The sequence below is a fragment of the Equus caballus genome, chromosome 1, assembly GCF_041296265.1.
Source record: "Equus caballus isolate H_3958 breed thoroughbred chromosome 1, TB-T2T, whole genome shotgun sequence".
In the NCBI taxonomy this organism is placed as follows: Eukaryota; Metazoa; Chordata; class Mammalia; order Perissodactyla; family Equidae; genus Equus; species Equus caballus.
In genome coordinates, this window is record NC_091684.1 from 11,066,469 (window position 1) to 11,085,038 (window position 18,570).

An 18,570-nucleotide genomic window follows, 5' to 3' on the forward strand; every position below is an offset into this window, starting at 1 on the left:
CCATGTCCAAATGTGCACAATAGGTGCTTTGGGAGATTTGGGGCAATGGCTGAGTCCAGATGGAAAGGTACCAGCTCCCTCGGAAAGGGACTAGGTCTTTGTGGAATGTCTTGAGAGATGTCTTTGTGGCTTTTCCTAGTTGGTCCCTCTGACAGCTTGACTTTCTTGGACACTTATCCCCAGTGGCAGGGAAGAGTCTGTTTCCGCATCTAGAAAACAAATAAGCGGAAGCTTCTTTCTCCACATGATTTACCCCCATTCCTCAACTGGCAGCCAGCATCATCTACAACTATGTGGCCGATTATTGGAAGAGTGCAAGTGGGTGTCAGTAAAACTGTGCAAAAGAGTTTATTCAGAGTGCATGGACATAGCACAACTGGAGACAACTTCAATGTTCTGTTTAATGTAATGGATGAGTATTGTCAAGACCTGGGAGCTCAGAGCTTCTGATTCTGATGCAGATTCTGACACTGACTGCCCTGAGACTAAGCAAGATGCCTAGAGCCTGTCCAGCGGAGTTGCATGGTGTCATGTGTATGGTGTTCAAGTAGCAGAGTTTTGAATGTAGGAGTCTCTCAGGCCTGTCTGTCAGCTTGTCCTTGAATGTGGGAGCAGGGATGGTGTGTCAGAAATGAGGAGGGGGTGTTCTGGTGCAGATGTTTCCAGTTTTGTGGCCTCTGTTGAAAGAATATTCCGGCTGTCTGTTTCTGTTATGAATTTCTTCTTCATGTTCAGGGTGTGTAGCCACCGGCCTCAGTGGCCCTCTTGTGGCCATCAACAGCGTGGAGCAGGGCAGCTGGAAGAGACCATTGTGGACCCCACGTTCAGGGTGTAGAGACAGGGGGTGGCGTTCTCTCACAGCCAGTACCCCACCGACCTGTGGTTCCGTGAGAGAAATTCAGGTCTCTGGCCGCTGACTGCTGATCCTGGCTGGCCTTGCATTTCAACAGTAGCTGAGAAGGTTCGCAGATGCCTTAGCCCTCCCTGTGTCAGGAAGCAAGAAAAAAAGGATTATGAAAGCAACCTTCCTAGAAATTCCCGTAAGAATTTAAACATAGCAGATCTCTTTGTATTAAGGACATTGTGGTACATGAGCCTCATAAAAGATGAAAGTGAACCATTGCACGCCCCTTAGCAAAATGCGGTGGTCCAAGTTCTTGCTGCCAAATATCATGGATGAAATCCTTTGCGTGGAGGTGGGTGAGAGCACTATGTTTTATTTCTGCACTTAGAATTATATTACTGACTCCTTGATTCTTGGATCTGAGGAAATTCATCTAAGATATTGTCATCTGAAGCCTCGTAGTGTGAGATTTCAGGTGTACAGTCAATTTCACCATTATCGTCAGCATCCAGGGTGCTGTTTTCTGTCTCTTTGCATTTATCTTCTGCTTCACCAATTATTGTGAAACATCTTCCTTCATCAATTTTCTTCTCTCTGCCATTGTGAATAGAAAATGAAAAATTCTGGATTCCTAACTGCATTCATGAAAGCAAAAAGCACACTGTAATGACAATTTCTCCAGCCTTTAAAAAAATACCTTCTTGAAAGATAATGCAATATTTTGGGCACTGAGGAATGATGGTCTATTTCACCATTTCATCTTCCTTCTATGCAATGCCACCACTCTTCCATATTCTGATCATGTGTCTTTTTTATAATAGTAATTGATGAATTAATAAAGGACGAGCTATTTCCTTGAATGATGAAGTAGAAGCACGTTTCAAGATACAGGAAAATGAGATCACTGAGAATCCATAATGCATCTTGGATTTGCACAAGGGTCCAATGAATCCAGATAGTGACTGTAAGATAGAATGAGGTTCGTTCCAGTTTTTAAATGAATAAATATACTTTTTGAACTTGGGAGACCTTTCAAAATATGTAAAAGCCATGAAATATCAATCATCACAAATATTGTCAAACCTGTTTAACAAAAGATACTCAAAAACTAAAATTGAGTCCAATGGACCTGACGGTACACTGAGAGTTAACCTGAAGTGACGGGGACGTGGAGAGCTTTAGTGTGGCCTCACTGATGATAAAGATCCAGAGTTCTCCAGATTTGGGGTTTCTTGAAGATAGAGTGAAAATTTCTCAGGGTATGGATCAGAAGGAACAGGAGATCTGACATCCAAATATGTACTTATTTATGGGGCACGGAGCGGCTGTTGACTCTAGTCAAATTTCAGACTCAAGGGTGATTCAACAGCCCCCCGAAATCCCTGACCCCTGCTTAAGCTCCCTCTCTTGTCCAGCCTTTCTTTCTGAGCATAGATTGCGTCCTGTGACTATAAACTGTAGTGTTAGAGGGGCTGGAATAGACACATGTACTCTATTACATATAAAATTATTGAGCATCTCGTATCCAACCCACTTGTTTTAATCTCCTATTGCAAAACCCCAAACCTTAGCAAGAACACTGGAGGCACACAAACCTAAGATCAAACCACAGGGCCACCTGGCATGATTGTGAGTTGAAGCTCTAGTCAGTATCAGCAGGAGATCATTTACCAACAGCAGACCCTCCTATCTAAGATGAATTTGGTTTCTTTCTAGGTTCGTGGAACCCGCAGACTACCACTTATGGTAGGACCTTTCTCCTTCCTTGTCTTCCCGGGGTTTTGCTCATTGGCTGGGTCTGTCAGGTCTGCTGCTGCTGCTGTTGGCTAGTTGAGGGTGAGTTTAATCTTGGTCATGGAGCAAGTGCCTGCCCTTGAGAAAGCAGGGATGGAGAGGGAAGGGTCAAGGGGTGCCAAGATTCTAGGCACATCCCAGCTGAGCACTCAACCAGTCCCATCTTTCATTCTCCTTCCTTCTTGTCTCCCCTCACACCCATCCATCCATCCATTCATCCATCCACCCATTCATCCATCCATCCATCCATTCATCCATTGCACGACATTGTCTTCAGTCTCGTGTCAGGAGTTATATGAGAGTCAGTGCCTCTCCTCACTGGAGTGACAGTCTTGAAGATAGCTGATATCCTCCCAGGGCTTGTTATTTACCCTGCACAAAAGTATTTTCATACATCAAATGAGTTAATGTATTTAAAAAGCACTTAAAATACTGCCTGGCACATAAGGCTCAACTAATGCACATAATTAATGCTGTTATCGTGAAATCTTCCCAACAGCACTTTGCTGTGAGAAGTATTATGACCCCATTTTGCACATGGGGAAACTGGGACACAGTCAGGTAAGTTGTCAGTAGTTCCACGTCTAAGGTCACAGGGTGGGTAAGTGTGTGGGCAGAGATTCGAATCCGAAACAGGTGCCTTTGCCTTTGTGCGTGCTTCTTACTAAATGTATCCGTCTCTCCTTCTTCTCCACTGTGAGAGTGTGACATTGCTCCGAATTTGACATGTCAGGGTCCTTTACGGGCTCACTTAGCACAGCTGACCCTGCCAGAGCGTTCTTGGCTCCATGAGTTGAGGCCGCTCCCTGCCCTTTCAGAGCACGCCCTGAGAGCTGAGAGCGTGCCCGGGAGAGACTCGAGGGGCAGCTTTCTGGGGATTGACGCCCAGCAAGTGCCAGGCTGAGGCAGGGAAACTGAGAGCTCTTCCGCATTCTCAGGAGTTACCAGAAGGGGGCAGCAAGGAGGGCTGACGAAGTCCAAATGCACCTTGGGAATACCCCAGAGACAGTCCAATTTGCCTTCCCTCCCTCCTTACCTGACCCCTCCTCTTACAAGAGACACAGCAACCACCTGTCCCCTTATCTTCCATCCCATTCCAACCTCTCTGGTCACTCCCTGACCACAAGTCTCTCAGACCCTCAAACTAACTGGTGAAAAGCCAGAGTGAGGATTTGGCTCCTTCTGTCAGGATGTTGGGCTGGATCCCTGACGACCTGCTGCCTGTTTTCCTTGGATAATCAGTGATTTAGCAGGACCGTGTCAAGCAGGAACAGTGTACCTCCTGACTCCCTAGGTGTGGTCATCTTCATGGTGAGACTTAGGCTGTCTAAGATCCTCACAGGTGGCTTAAGAGGGTAGGTCGAGGCCCAGTCTTGGACGAATGCTGTCTTAGACTTGATTCTGATGCGAGTGGACAGTACCTTGAGGTGTTTTGAGCCAGAAAGTGACTTGAAGATATCTGCACTTTCTAAAGATAAAATTTGGGACAGTCTGAGGGAGAGAGATAAATCATCTCAGCATGGGCATGGGCACCCAGTAGGCCCTCCACAAATGCTGGTTGAATCAATGAAGGTGAATGAACTAGAGAAAGGAGGGGCAGGGGTAGGGAGATCAGTGGGAGGCCCCGGAGTAGGCCAAGTTCAAGAGAAGAAAGGTCTAGCCTGACAAAGTGGTGGGGGGAATAAAAGGAAAGACGACCTTGGCAATAGGTTGGATCTAAGAGGTGAGGAGAAGGAATAATCAAAGATGACAAGCTAATTTCCAGCACAGTTGAAGGGGAGCACGGTGATGTCATTGACTGAAATGGAGGAGAGAGTCTGTGTTGAGCATGGGGTGGTGGGCTGGGGTATCCAGGAGGCGTTGACAGTGTTGGTGTAGAGGTTAAGACTGGGGTTGTCAGGGCTGATCAGCCCTGGAGATGTGGATTTGGGGTCCTCTTCCTGGAGAGCTCTCAGAGTACATGAGGTCCTTTAGTGGGAAAAGATAGAGTAAGAAGAGGGGTGAGACAGTGCTTGGGAGAGCAGCCATACGTATGGTCCCGAGAGAGGAGAAAAATCAGTGAAGGAAACGGGGCAGGAGTCAGAGGAAGGTTGAGAACAGGCAGTGCCGGGTGGTAAAAACCAGGGATGGAAACCGTGAAGACGAGGGCTATCCACTGTGTTGATGCTGCTTTCCCTTGAGGCTGGTGATGGAGGCGACCGCTGTCAGGGCGGGGTGGAGGTCCTGGACCAAAGCTACGGGCACCGTGTGTGATGACAGCTGGGACGCCCAGGACACAGATGTCGTCTGTCAGCAGCTCGGCTGTGGCCTTTCAGTGTCAGCCCTGAGCGGGGCCCACTTTGGTCAGGGCTCAGGGAATATTCTCCTGGGTGCAGTGTACCGCTCGGGATGGGAGCCTTACCTGTCAAGCTGCCCCCACAGCAGGTGGTACAACCATGAATGTGGCCACAGGGAAGATGCTGGAGTCATGTCCTCAGGTAGTGCAGGCATCGCCTCATGCTGTCACCTGTGCTACTCTGAGGACAGGGGCTCCTGCTGTCCAGAACATGGGGCATGCGCATAATGCTTTGAAGTACTCAAAGTCATGTCTTCTTTGAGGTCAGAGATCTGGTTTCACTGTCCTTTTTTCACAGATAAAGCAATGGAGGCCCAGAGAGCGCAAGAGACTAGCCTAAATTCCGAAGCTGGAGGTAGTGAAGGCGGGTTTCAAACTCAGTCCCCTTCAGAACTTGCTGACACAATCACCCACTGGACACCTTCCGATGAGCAGCATCATGGCCGTCCCCGTCCTGAGATGACCCAATGCCTTCCTAAGGGGCCCTTTCTTCTCCTTTTAAAGGAGGGGAGAAGGATGGGGGACTTCTGGTCCTTCACTCTTAAATCTATACCAGAATCGGAATGAGGAGTAACCAGTGTGTTCTCAATACTGAGGATTACATGACAAGCAATAGGTATTTACATCCTCAGCGGAAGAGAGAAATTCTCCCTGGCTCAACCAAGCAAATCCCAGTGCCGCATTCCTCCCTGGTTCACAGAGTGCTGTCGGTGCTCGGGCACCAAGGGGTCCTTAAAGCCACAAAGAAACTCCGAGGATACTGCCCGGTGTGTGTCCGCCAAGGGGCAGTTTCTAGTTAAATTGTCCATCTTCAGAGCAACGTCTGGCATTTGCCATGTGGCCTGGGCTGTGCACACGCCACCATGCGTAGAATGTGACCCTGGTAATCCAACCACCACAGGAGTATGGGCTCCCCAAGAGAATGTGGCCCTCCAAGCTGTCACTTTGGAGCGGGTTTATTTCAGCATTTGAGGATGCGTTTTTGGAAACTGTCATCCTTCCTAGTTGGTACCACCTTTCAGGGATATCTCAGCGACAGTAGACATTTGTCATTTGAGGGTGTGTTTGAGCCACAGAAGTAGGCGGTTAGTATTTGAAGTCCAATCTTGTGAATCAGGCGGGGATGTTAATCAACGGGGTGAGTTTTTGGATGGCGACTGTGGAAGCAGAGGAGGTGGGAGGATGATGACAGGAGCAAAGAATGTCCCTGGTGGCATCTCAGCATTGAACGAGTGCTGGCAAAGTGACCAAGAGATGAGTTTCACAAGAAAGAAACATAGCCTTTTAGGAGTGGGCGGGGCTTCTGAAACTCTGCATCCACCTCTTGCTTTAGAGCTGAGGAAGCAGAGGGCCAGCCCTCCCCAAATGAGGGGCAGCATCGAATGACCTCTTCTTTTCTCTGTTTTGTAGTTTCCTTGATTTCCACGGAGGCACCACCGACAGCTGCTGTGGAAGGCATTTGTTTCATGGAATCCCTGTTGGGTTCATTATGCCACTGCACCCATAGGTGATCTCTGATCCAGAAGGGGTGCCAAAGGTGTAAGAGGTGGGAGTACTCCGGTCCCAAAGGGGGGCCCTCTGAACAAGGCCTCAGGCCTGAATGGGTATCCTTTCCACGGACAATGTCCCTGAGGTTGGGAAGGAATCAAGCAGCAGAGGCATCTCCAAGGACGTCCAGGCTGGAGGTTGGAGTCCTGTCTCCAGGGAGGTCCTGTTACCCATGCTCAGTGCCCAGACTGTGGTCTGAATGATGCACGCTGACCCCTGGCGGGGCTGTGGTGCTGGGTCTCTGGCTGCAGGGCCTGGAAAGGCAGGTGCAAACCAGCTGGGCCAGCATCCTTGCCTGTGCCCTTTCCTGAGCCCATATTAGGCCACTTTGGTTCCTTCTCAACATAGAGGACCCGTGTTCCTTCAGCCTGTTGGCATCAGAGGTCTCGTGCATCCCCCTGGGGGCCTGTAGTGGGAGCGCTGGGAGGTACAGTCAATATAGCCTGAGGTTCTGGCAACTCAGCTTTGGGAAGGAAAGTCACTGCCCATCTCCTGGGGAATCTTTGGCCCTGGGACAAGAGGAAGGACAGCCTCCACACCAAGGTCCCTGCCCAGGAGTCAGCATGCATCAGCTGGGAATCCTGATGGTACACATGTCAATACCATATGTACTAGCCAATGATTAGACAAGAGAAATCAATCAGAAGCATCGGGATGGGAAGAGTCTTTTGTATCCACCCCTGGAGCCCTGCATAGGTCCCTGTGGGAAGGTCAGAACCAGGGTCCATATGTTGTCGCAGAGATATTGCCCCCAAAAACAGTCTTTTAGAGTGGAAGACCTCGAGTCTAAACGGGTTTCTTGACTTTTCCAAAGTCACACACCAAAATAAAATTCAAGGCCTAAATAACATCTCCTTGGCAGATTCTACTTTATTTTCGGTCCTTGAGTGCCTCAGAGGAGTCCTCACTTTGTAGCTTCTGTTTCTTTCCCCTTCTACAATCTGTATATGTAGGGACTACTATAACAAGCACTGAGACTCCGGCTGCAGTAGGTAATGGATAGTTTCATATGGGTCCTTCTCTGAAGCTCATGATGCGGAGTGTACCAAAGGTGTGACTCTCATTCAAGGGAAACTTTTAGGGGATGGGGTGAGAGTGAGTGTTGTGAGCATGTTGTGCAAAGGGACATCCCATGTGAACCAGGGAGCCTGGCTTGAGTGGGAGCCTCCTTCTTGGTCCATCCTCCTGTGAGGAGTGGTCAGCCTGAACATGGGGTCTCCAAGAATCAGTGTGTTTTGGTTCAGTGTCCAGTGGGATCCATCTCTTGTCCACAGTGACAGTGCTCCCATCAGAACTCCTCTGTGCTGACCCTGGCCAAAGTGGCCCCAAAGACCCGGCTGTGGGGCCAAGAGGACCAGTGGTGAAATGCTCTCTAAGCCAAGCTCAGAGCCCCAGACGAGTGTCAGCGCTCCTGCTATGACATCCTGGGGCATCAGGCTACTCTTCAGCATGAGCATTCATGCGTCCCAGATTCAAGCAAGTTGGAGCTCTGCCCATGTGTGCTCAGTGAGGGAACCTGTGAATAGTTTCCAGGTCCTCTCCAGGATCCACCTGAGAGGTATTCTTTTCCTTCAGCTCTGGTGGATTGGGTTTTGGCAGAGCAGTCACTGTACCTTTAACGGTGAAGCACCCTAATTCAAGGAGTGTTATGGATCCAACCTAGTTACTGATTCTCTCAAGGATCTTTGTGTAACGGGAAAAATTAGGAATTCTTTAGAGGTCTGAGACCTTGTCTCTCACGAGGAACTTACAAGAGGAATGCTGTGTCTTCCTCTAGGGACCGAATCGGGTTCAGACCTGAGGCTGGTGAATGGAGGTGACCCGTGTCAGGGCCGGGTGGAGGTCCTGTACCGAAGCTGGTGGGGCACTGTGTGTGATGACGACTGGGACAACAATGATGCCAACGTGGTGTGCAGGCAGCTGGACTGTGGCCGGGCCATGTCGGCCCCGGGAAGTGCCCACTTTGGTGAGGGCTGAGGGTATATTTTTCTGGACGACGTGCGCTGCTCAGGATACAAGTCCAACCTGTGGAGCCGTGCCCACAACGACTGGAACAGCCACAACTGTGGTCACCACGAGGATGCCGGTGTCATCTGTTCGGGTGTGCCTCTGAGATCCCCAAACCCCCTTCTGGTGGGACCTTTGCTGAGAACAAATGCACTTCCCACTCCAGAGCCCCTCCCTACCCCAGCCTCTCCCAGAGATCCTGTGCCGCCCGTGATCCTGGGAGCAGCTGGCCCCTACTGCGCAGCCTCTGGGGGAACGGTGGGCTCAGCTCCCTTCTCCTCTTTGGCGAGCCATGGGGCACCATGAATGCTTGGGAGCAATGGCCACACAGTGGGTCCCAGAGAGCGTCCACCGCCCCGTGGGCAGACCAAGCAAGCCTCTGGCTTCTTGATGGGTCCCCTCGTTTGCTGGGACTTGGCAGAACCCAGGCAGGACCGCACATGAGTCAACAAGCTCCAAACAGGGTGATGGGCTTGGCCTGCTACCGATCCCCACGGAGCTCCACCCCAAGGGGTGCCCAATGTGGCTTGGGGGTTCCTTTCCTGCCCACCTCCAGTGGCCCTCACAGGGTAGTTCTCCCTATTTGGGCCTCCTGAGACCCCAGCTGCACAGTGTGTCTCTGCTCCTTTCCCTGTGAAGAAGATTCCCCTCTGGGCTCCTGCCAAGGTGGCAGCTGGCCCCGGGAACGAAGCTGTGAGGATCTCCCCTGAGTGTGGAATGTGCCTTAGGCCCGGGTCCTCAAGCCAGACACAGAGGAGGTGTTCTTGTGCTCCCCCTAGGGACTGAATCAGGTTTGGCCCTGAGGTTGGTGAACGGAGGTGACCGGTGTCAGGGCCGGGTGGAGGTCCTGTACCGAGGCTCATGGGGCACCGTGTGCGACGACGACTGGGACACCAACGATGCCAACGTGGTGTGCCGGCAGCTGGGCTGTGGCCAGGCCACATCAGCTCCGTGTTGTGCCCACTTCGGTCAGGGCTCGGGGCCAATTGTCCTGGACGACGTGCGCTGCTCAGGCCACGAGTCCTACCTGTGGAGCTGCACCCACAACGGCTGGAACAGCCACAACTGTGGTCACGACGAGGATGCCGGTGTCGTCTGCTCAGGTGGGCCTCCGAGATCCCCGGACCCGCTTCTTGCGGGACGTTTGCTGAGAACGGACGCACTTCCCACTCTAGGGCCCCTCCCCACCCCAGCCTCTCCCAGAGATCCTGTGCAGCTCTGAGGTTTCCTAGGGGCAGCTGGCCCCTACAGCTCGATCTCTCCTCTTTGGCCAACCGTGAGGCACCAGGACTGCTTGGGAACAATGACTGCACAGTGGGTCCCAGAGAGCGTCTGCTGCGCCGTGCGTGGGCAGACCAAGCGAGCCTCTGCCTTCTCAGCAGGACTGACTGCCGGGTCCACACCTGGTTTTCTCTGGGGCTTCCTTCTGGGGGCACACGGCTTTGGCAGGGGCGGTTGGACAGTGGAGCACCCTCACTCCTTGATGGGAGCATCGCTTTGGGTCCTGCCAGAAGCCAACTCAGAGGACAGGCTTCGTGGCTAGACTGTGACTTGGGGAGGGCACTAGGAGCAGTAGAGAAGTGGGGTGGGGTGTAGGGCATGGCAAGTGCCTGCAGCACAGAATGCTCACGAGCCAGTGAGGGCCCTGGAGCTGGAGCTCGATCCTGAGCAGAGACTCGGGGACGCCTCAATCAGTCTCCAAAACATTGTCCCTGGGCTGCGGCAAAGGGGTCTTCCTCCAGAGCTGCTGGGACTCCCCCTTGCTGCTCGCGTGGGGCGTCCACGCCGCGGCCGGGGTGGCCTGTCCCGGGCACGGTAAGGGGCTTTCCTCTTCTGGGAAGGAAGCCCTTGGGCACAGCCAGGCAGGCCTTGGGGGTGGGACAGAGGGTGGAGCTCCCGGAGGCCCCGAGAGCTGCAGGTGGTGGCTGGCAGTGTCCACGCGGGGGGCACGTGAGCAGCTGCAGCTCAGCCTATCCCCGCTGAGTCTGCCCAAGCTTGGAGTCCGGGGGGGCCCCTGTGCTCTTTGGGTCTGACTTTCCTTCTCTTTCTCACAGCTGTTCAGCCCCCAACCACAGCCCTGCCGAGTAAGTACCCAGTGGCTTCGTCAGGATGTCCCTGTTCTCCCTGGCCACCTGTCCCTTTTCCCCTCACTCTAGATGAACCACTGCTCTTGGCAGAACCTACGGGTCACGTGGCTTTTCCCCTCTGTCACCAAGACGCCCGACACCTGCTTCCTAACTCATCATGGGACTCCCAAGACGTTCGTCTTCCCATCAGGCAATCCGAGCTTTCCTCCAACACTTTGGTAGCGTCACAAGCAACTCAGGGAAACAGCCGCATGTGCCGGGACCTTTGCCCCGGTACCACCCAGGCTGAGGGGGCTTTTGTGGGAGGAGAACGTTGATCACCGCTGGCCTTCTGTTGGTGGGCTGTTGGAGCAGGCCACATTCCCTCCAACCCTCGCTCCTTGCAGCACCCTCAGTTCCAGCAGGGTCCCACTGGCATCCTAAAGTGTCAGGGATGGTACCCAAGGGATAGGAAGGGGCTGAGTCATCATGGGTTCCGTGTAGCAGGATACCTGATGGGCTCAATGTCCACCCTCTGCAGCCCCTGACTTTTCTGTGCAAGCTGCAGATACTGGGCATGCCCTCGGGAGCACCAGCGAGTCCACGACACAGAGGAGGGCAGCAGCAACGGTCTTCCCACGGCAAAGAGGACATGCCAGGCTTAGAGAGGGGCGGGAGCAGGCTGATGTGCAGCAGGGCCTTGGTCCCAAGGGGGGGTCACTGAGCAGGTGGCTGGTGTGGCACACACAGGCAGCAAGTGGCGGGCTCCACACATGGGACTGTTGTCATGAGGCCAACCAAAGCCTTTTTTGAGTCCTTCTTGACATGACTTGTAACTCTACCTTCCCTCTGTTGCACTTCCAGCCCCCTGGCCCATAACAACCTGAGATGTGGCATCGCCATTGGGTCAGTCTTCCTGTCTGCACTCCCTGGGGCTCCCTCTCTGCTTCAGGGTCCATTTTGGGTGGGAGAGTGATGAGAGGAGGTTCAGGGTGTGCCCTTGCTTATCGTTGGCACTGTAGGTGGGGCGGGACAGAGGGAGGAGGCTCTGAAGCCCATGGCCTCGGTCTGATCTTGAGGGGCCAGCCACCTGTCTCGAGCAGGCTCCCTGTCCCGATGCTCGGTAAACGGCCACCTCTGGGATCTCAGGGGAAGCCCGGGAGTCCTCGGGAGTACTGCCGGGACCTGGCTCCTGGCTGTCAGGCGACGGGCTGCCGTTCTGGGAAGAGGCGTGGAGAATGCCTGTACCACAGGCATCTGGCCCAGCTTCGTTGATCTCCTGGCCGTTGGGAGAACCCAGGAAGGACCACACAGGGGACCACAAGCTCCAAACGCTGTCACGACCTTGGTCTGCCACTGGTCCCCATGCGGCTCTACCCCAGGGGGTGCTCAGTGTGGCTTGGGGGTTCCATTACTGCTCGCCTTCATCGGGCCTCAAGCAGTGTTTCCCCTCATCTGGGCATCCTTAGACCTGGGTTGGATATTACGTCTCTGCTCCCTTCCCTGCTTGCTTTTCAGGGCACAGCTTTGCAATTGGATAATGGTCCACCTTCACCCCTTGGTGGGTGTATTCATTTGGACTATATATGGGGTAATTAATTAACTGCTGGCTCTCGCACAACTGTGGTCATGGGCAGGATTCCAGCATACCTGCTCAGGTGGTCCTCCAAGATACTGGGCCTCTATTCTAATGTGTGATTTTCTCCCCTTGGCACCTCTTTCAGGATCTCCTCTCACTCTGAGCTTCGCTGGAAGGTGGCAGCTTCTCTGATCACTTCACCGATAGCCCTTGCTGTCCCTGAACGTTCTGGGTGGGCTGTAGCATCTTCCGTAGGTGGCACCGGAGCAGAGAGGGCTTAATGGACATGAAGGTATAAGCTCAAATTCCCCAACATCTCTTTGTGGAGACTGTCCCCTGAGACATATGTCTCCTCTTCAGGTCTGCTGGCCACCACCCAGGAAGCCCTTCTCAGTGGTGGAGGGACAGGCATTTCTCCTTCTTAGCATCCCAGGGGACTTGTTCCCACATGTCCTGGGCTCAGAGGCTGACTCGTTTCCTCTCTGTCTTACAGATGCTCTAATCTCTTCCACTATCCCAGGTGAGTCGCAGCCGCCTGACTCAGTCAGAGTCCTCCCTGAAATTCTGCTCTGTCAGGTTTCCAGAGCGAGGAGGAGAGGGGCAGCCTCCTCCTAGGCAATGATTTCTCCTCAACGGCCTGGACTTGCTTCTGGTGACCAGCCGAGTCCCCAGAACCATTGCTCTCACTGAGCTCAGGCTGGACAGCCCCTGTGGCCTCTGCTGATTTCACATGAAGACGACTGTCCTAGTCATCCCATGGAGAATGTGACCATTTTAGAAACAGGGCCGAGTACCCACCTACAAATATTTGTCTGCTAAAGAATTCCTTCCCTCGGAGAGAGCCACCCCCTAGTGTTATTTATGGCGTACTGAAAATATTCAGGGCTCAGTTCACTGGGAAGGGCTGTGGACCCTCGCCTCCTTGGCCATTCCCAGTGCACATCGAGAGGGTCAAGGGCCTTCCTATAGTAAGGACAGGGATCTACCTTTCTCTGTCCAACTAATGACCATGGAATTGAAAACGGATCTACTAAAAGGATCTACTTAATGCTACTAAAGGATCTACTTAGGATCTACTAAAATGCTAAATGCTAAACGTTAAAATGGCTTCATTTTCTTCCTAGATTGGTGGCACGCATCGCCTACAAGCGCTGAGGTTAAGTATCACTTTTTTCCACCTGGACCGTCGGGCTTGGAAGTCTTAGTCCATGCTTGGCTGTCCATGCAGCAGAGGCTTACAAAGGCACAGCCCACCTCATTTTGCTCGCACAGCCAGCCCCAGCTGCCCCTCCACACCCTGCACCCAGTGTGGGCACACCCAGCCCACATCCAGGCTGTGCCCGTGCAGCCTTTGTGTCTGTCCTGGCAGGCCGATGACTTCTGGTTTAACGAAGGAAATCTACCTCCCCTCCTTTTAAGGAAGTGAGAGAAGTGCTTCTTCAGAGAATAGAATTAAAGGCTTATTTTTCTTGTATTATCTCTAAAGTTTTGGGATAAATGGAGAATTTCACTAATAATCCTGATTTTTCAAGTAATTTTTACCCCATGACATGGATATGGTTCCATAGCTGTCCGTTGCTCTTAAGAAATGATATGGTGACTTTTTCATGTCGTTGAATCTTCTCTTCCCATCAGTTTAAGTGCCTGCATTGTATTCCATTGCACAGCCATGCCCACAAATTTTTTAATCCCCAATTGTTGGATATTCAAGTTGTTTCTATTTCTGTGTTGTTCTAAATGACCCTCTGCTAAGAAATATTTTTATAAATAAATCTTCACATGCTTTCTCACATTTTCCTTTAAGACACAAATAGATTTACCGGTCTAAATTTAGCATAGTGCCTGGTGCATAGAATCTTCTTATTCAATACTAACTCATTACGCTAAGTATTTTAAGGTCTTTGTTTTGTGTATGGTCACATTGCCATTAAGAACTATTGTAAAATTACAGAATGATGAAAAAGAGAATCTGATCTCCCTCAGGTAGCTCATGGTATTAAATACTAAATACCAAATTAACCATCTAACGACAGTTGTGACAGTGTTGAAAGAGCCCATATTAGTAGAGACTTTTCGTCATGGAGAGATCAGGGGAAGTTCCTTATGAAGGGACCCTTGTGCTGAGGCCTACAAGAGAAGCAGGGTCCTCTGCTGAAACGCCTCCAGTCAGAAGGAACGCTTTGAAGGCCCAGGCGGGAAGGAGCGTGGCTTTTCAAATGAGTTCGAGAGGTGGTGGCGGGAGGGACTGTCAGAGAGCTGGGCGAGGGCCAGATCATCCGGAGCTTTGCACACAGGTTAACATGCTGACTTTATCTTAAGAGCAGCGGGAGCTGTTGAAAAGTGTTAAGCTGGGGGATTACAACATGAGAAGTATGTTTGCACTACATGCTTGTCTTTCCTGCCAAACTATGCACGTCCTGAGGGCAGGGACCATGTCTGCCTTTTTCATGATTGCAACCTTAATCTAGTGTCCTGTCTGTCGTTCCATAAGTGTTTGTAGAAAGAATCAACGAAGAAATGAATGAATGGATGCATATATCATTACTGTCGGTGTTTTTATGTATGTTCCACATACACATACCACACACACGCACAAATTACAGCAAGCTTTACAACCTATTTTGTAATATCCTTTTTCATTTGAGTATATAATAAATACTTTTTTCATTGCCTTAAAGATAGTATTTTGATGGCATTGAAATTATTTTACACCATAAAGTTAATTGGCTGCACATTTTTTCCTTTGTATGTATATACCATGATTTATTAAGCAATTAATAATCGTAGGATGAAAGAATTTATTCTTTCTCATTAAATTTTATATACTTCGATAATTTGCATAGAGTAATATTTTTATTTTATTTTATAATTGTCTTTATTATATTTTTAGAAATCTGTAATGCATATCCTTGTCTCTAAAACTTTGGCCTTATCCTGGATTATTTCCCACTGTAGAAATAGAACTTCTGGGTAGGAATATTTTAAAGGCCAAATTCTCTTTAAGAAACACTGTTTTTCCAAAGAATAAGAGAAAATATTTGCAAATCATACATCTGATAAGAGACGAATCTAGAATATATAAAGACTTTTCACTAATAATAAAAGTCAAATAACCCAATTAAAAAATGATTGAAGGATCTGACAAGATATTTCTCCATAGAAGATGCACAAACAGTCAGAAAGCTCATGAAAATATGCCGAACATCATTAGCCATGGGGAAATGCAAATCACAGCCACAAAGGGATGTCACTTCCCAGCCGGTAGGTTGGCCAGAATCAAAAAGTCAGATAACGCGGTTGGCCAGGCTGTGGGGCAAGCACCACCTCACAAGCTGCTGCTGGGAACGGACGACGGTGCGCCTGCCGTGGGAAACAGTTCGGCGCTTCCTCAGAAAGGTGAACATAGAGTTGCCATGGACCCAGCAGTTACACTCCTAGGCATATTCTCAGAAAGGACAGCATAAGTCCACACAGAAACTTACATACAATGTTCATAGATGGCAGCATTACTCCTAACAGCCCCAAAGTGGAAACAACCCACATGTTCATCATGGCGAATGGATAAACCAAGCGTGGTTACCCATACAGTGGATTGGTATTTGTCAATGAAAAGAATTTCAGTCCTGATGGATGCTACAACATGGGTGAACTTTGAAAACGTTCTGTTAAGTGAAAGAAGCCGGTCACGGAAGACCACAAACTGTGCTTCTATCCGTGTGAGATGTCAGAATGGGCAAATCTGTGGAGACAGAAAGCAGATTGGTGGTTGCCTGGGGCTCAGATACGGAGGGAAAATGGGGAGTGACTGCTAAGGGCGCAGGTCTCTCTTCAGAGTGATGAAGATTTTCTAAAAGGGACTGTGGTGATGGTTGCAGAGCTCTGACTATATGAACACCATTGAATTGTACACTTCAGAAAAACAAACAGAAAGAGTTATAAATAAGGAAAAAAAAGTTTTAATTTATATCTCCTCTGAGTACATAAGTATTTTTAAATGGTCTATTAAAATAAACCAACCGACAAAAATTTTGAATGCTTAATGTTATTTATCCCTCTCCGGTAAATAATGATAGCTAATATTGTTTGGGGCTAACTATTATGAGCCGGGCTCTGTTCTAAGGGTTTACAGATCTTGTCTCATTGGGTACCTGTAAGAATCTGATGAGCCAGGTGCCATTATCACCCCCATTTTTCAGATGAGGAAACTGAGGCAGAGCAGTTAAGTTACTTGCTTAAGACTATGGAGCTGATAAGAGCAGGGCCAAGACGTAAGCCCAGGCCTTCTGTGGCAGAAGCCCTGCTCCCGACCCCGCTTTATGAGGCTTCTTGTCAAGTGGCCGAATCTCCTGCTCCCAGGAGACACGAGGGAACATGTAACGTTCCAGGGTGCTCTCCCTGGGCCAGCTCTCCGCTCAGCCAGGATTGATCCCCACCTCCCTCCCTGTAACGGATTGAACAATGCCAACAATCACTTTGTTGTTTTCTTGGCATTTTTGCCACAAGGTGATACATGCTCCCTCTAAAGCTTGGGTCACCTCTCGCCAGAGAATCACTGTTCCAGGCCCAATGGGGGAGGCAGAGACTCAGGTCAAGGCCCCTAACGTGGGGTGGCCTATGGCCAGGCCTGAGAGTCAGCTTGTTTAAGGAAAAATGGAGTCACGTTCTAAGTGCAGAGGATGAAACCTGAGGACTCTTACCCAGACAACGTCACAACGCGCCTGAAGACCCACCACAATGACAATGTCCCTCCCTCTCTCCTCTCTAGGACACTCTTCAAATTGTGGTGGCTTCTTATTCCATGCCAGTGGGACATTTTCCAGCCCGTCCTATCCTGGATATTACCCCAACAACGCGGAGTGTGTCTGGGAGATAGACGTGAACTCTGGCTATCGCATAAACCTGGGCTTCAACCATCTGCAGTAAGTGACACTCGGTCCTCTGAGGAAGGATGTGTCCTCCTCCACACACCCTGTGGTTCGGACTGTGTCCTGGGCTGGATGGTTTTCGCTCATGTGCCCTGGACTAGATTTCAGGTTGCTCTGATTCCTATCACGAAGCATCAGGCAATACTGGGGAGTCCTTTGATTTGATTGAGGAAGAGCAAGAAGAAAATCTTAGATTCAATAGCATCACTGATAAAGTCCAAACTATCTATAAAATCTAGGAACAATAGGACCTTCGAGGTTGACATGAATCCGTTTTCTCATATAGGCTGGAGATAAACAGCTGTTGCAATTATGGATGGATCACTCAATAGCAATAATTTGCTGTGGAAAATTTGTAATGGCACCAGGCGAATATTCACATCTTCTTACAATCGAATGATTGTTCGATTCCCAAGTGATATCAGTGTCCGAAACACTGGCTATTCTGCTTGGTATAACCCCTTTGCAAGAGGTGAGTGCAAACTAGACGTGAGCTTTGAGGCTCAGTGTATTTTCACAGCTCCCTCCTCTGCGTGCATTGTGGTTCCCACAGGAAACCCAAGAAGGGTTTCAGCAATGTGCTGCCCGTTCTCCCTATCTCTGACCGTGACTGTGGTAAGCCAGGGCAGCCAGGTGTGGAGAATAGGGGAAACACCTGGCCTTGGGCTTGCCACCAACTCCCTGGGGGACCTACTAACTCTCCTTGCTGAGCCCACACCTCCCCATCTGGATGGTGGAGGGGTCTGAGCTATGTGATGTCTGCAGCTCCTTCCAGCTCCCTCATGGAGCCGTCTGTACCGTGACCAGTGCCATTTGGTGACTTTGGAGATGAGGAAAGGCCCGTGGGTCACTTGGTCTTGGAGATGTGTTGTGGGCTATGGCCATCATATTTATGGCATGTGTCTTTCAGACGCCAGCTTGAGATTAGTCAACTTCAACTCCTCCTCTGGTGCATGTGCCGGGCGTGTGGAAATTTACCATGGTGGCAACTGGGGGACAGTTTGTGATGATTCCTGGGACATTCAGGATGCCCAGGTGGTCTGCAGACAGCTGGGGTGCGGTGATGCAGTATCAGCCCTGGGAAACACCTATTTTGGCTCTGGCTCTGGCCCCATCACCCTGGACGACGTGGTGTGCTCAGGAACGGAATCTACTCTCTGGCAGTGCCGGAACCGAGTCTGGTTCTCCCATAACTGCGCCCACCACGAAGATGCTGGAGTCATTTGCTCGGGTTCCACGTGATGTCATCCTTGGAAGGTCCATTCACCTCTGACCTGCTACTAAGTGAGAGCTAAAGACGGGCGGCTGATGGTGTCTGTCGCTCAGTTCAGGATTTGGGGGCAGGCAGGAGCTTGTCCTTTTGGTCTGTTCACTCCAGGAGACCATTCATAGGCCACTTTATCTCTGGTGGGCGTCTGGGCCCTGAGGCCATTATGCTGGACATATAGCTGGAGTCATGAGTGTGTTCTTGT

At 50.5% G+C, this 18,570-nt stretch overlaps 1 pseudogene; it reads left to right on the plus strand.

Moving 5' to 3' along the window:
- Nucleotides 1-8,279: 8,279 nt before the first annotated feature.
- Nucleotides 8,280-18,424, plus strand: LOC111769627 (scavenger receptor cysteine-rich domain-containing protein DMBT1-like; annotated as a pseudogene).
- The last annotated feature ends 146 nt before the right edge of the window (nt 18,425-18,570 follow it).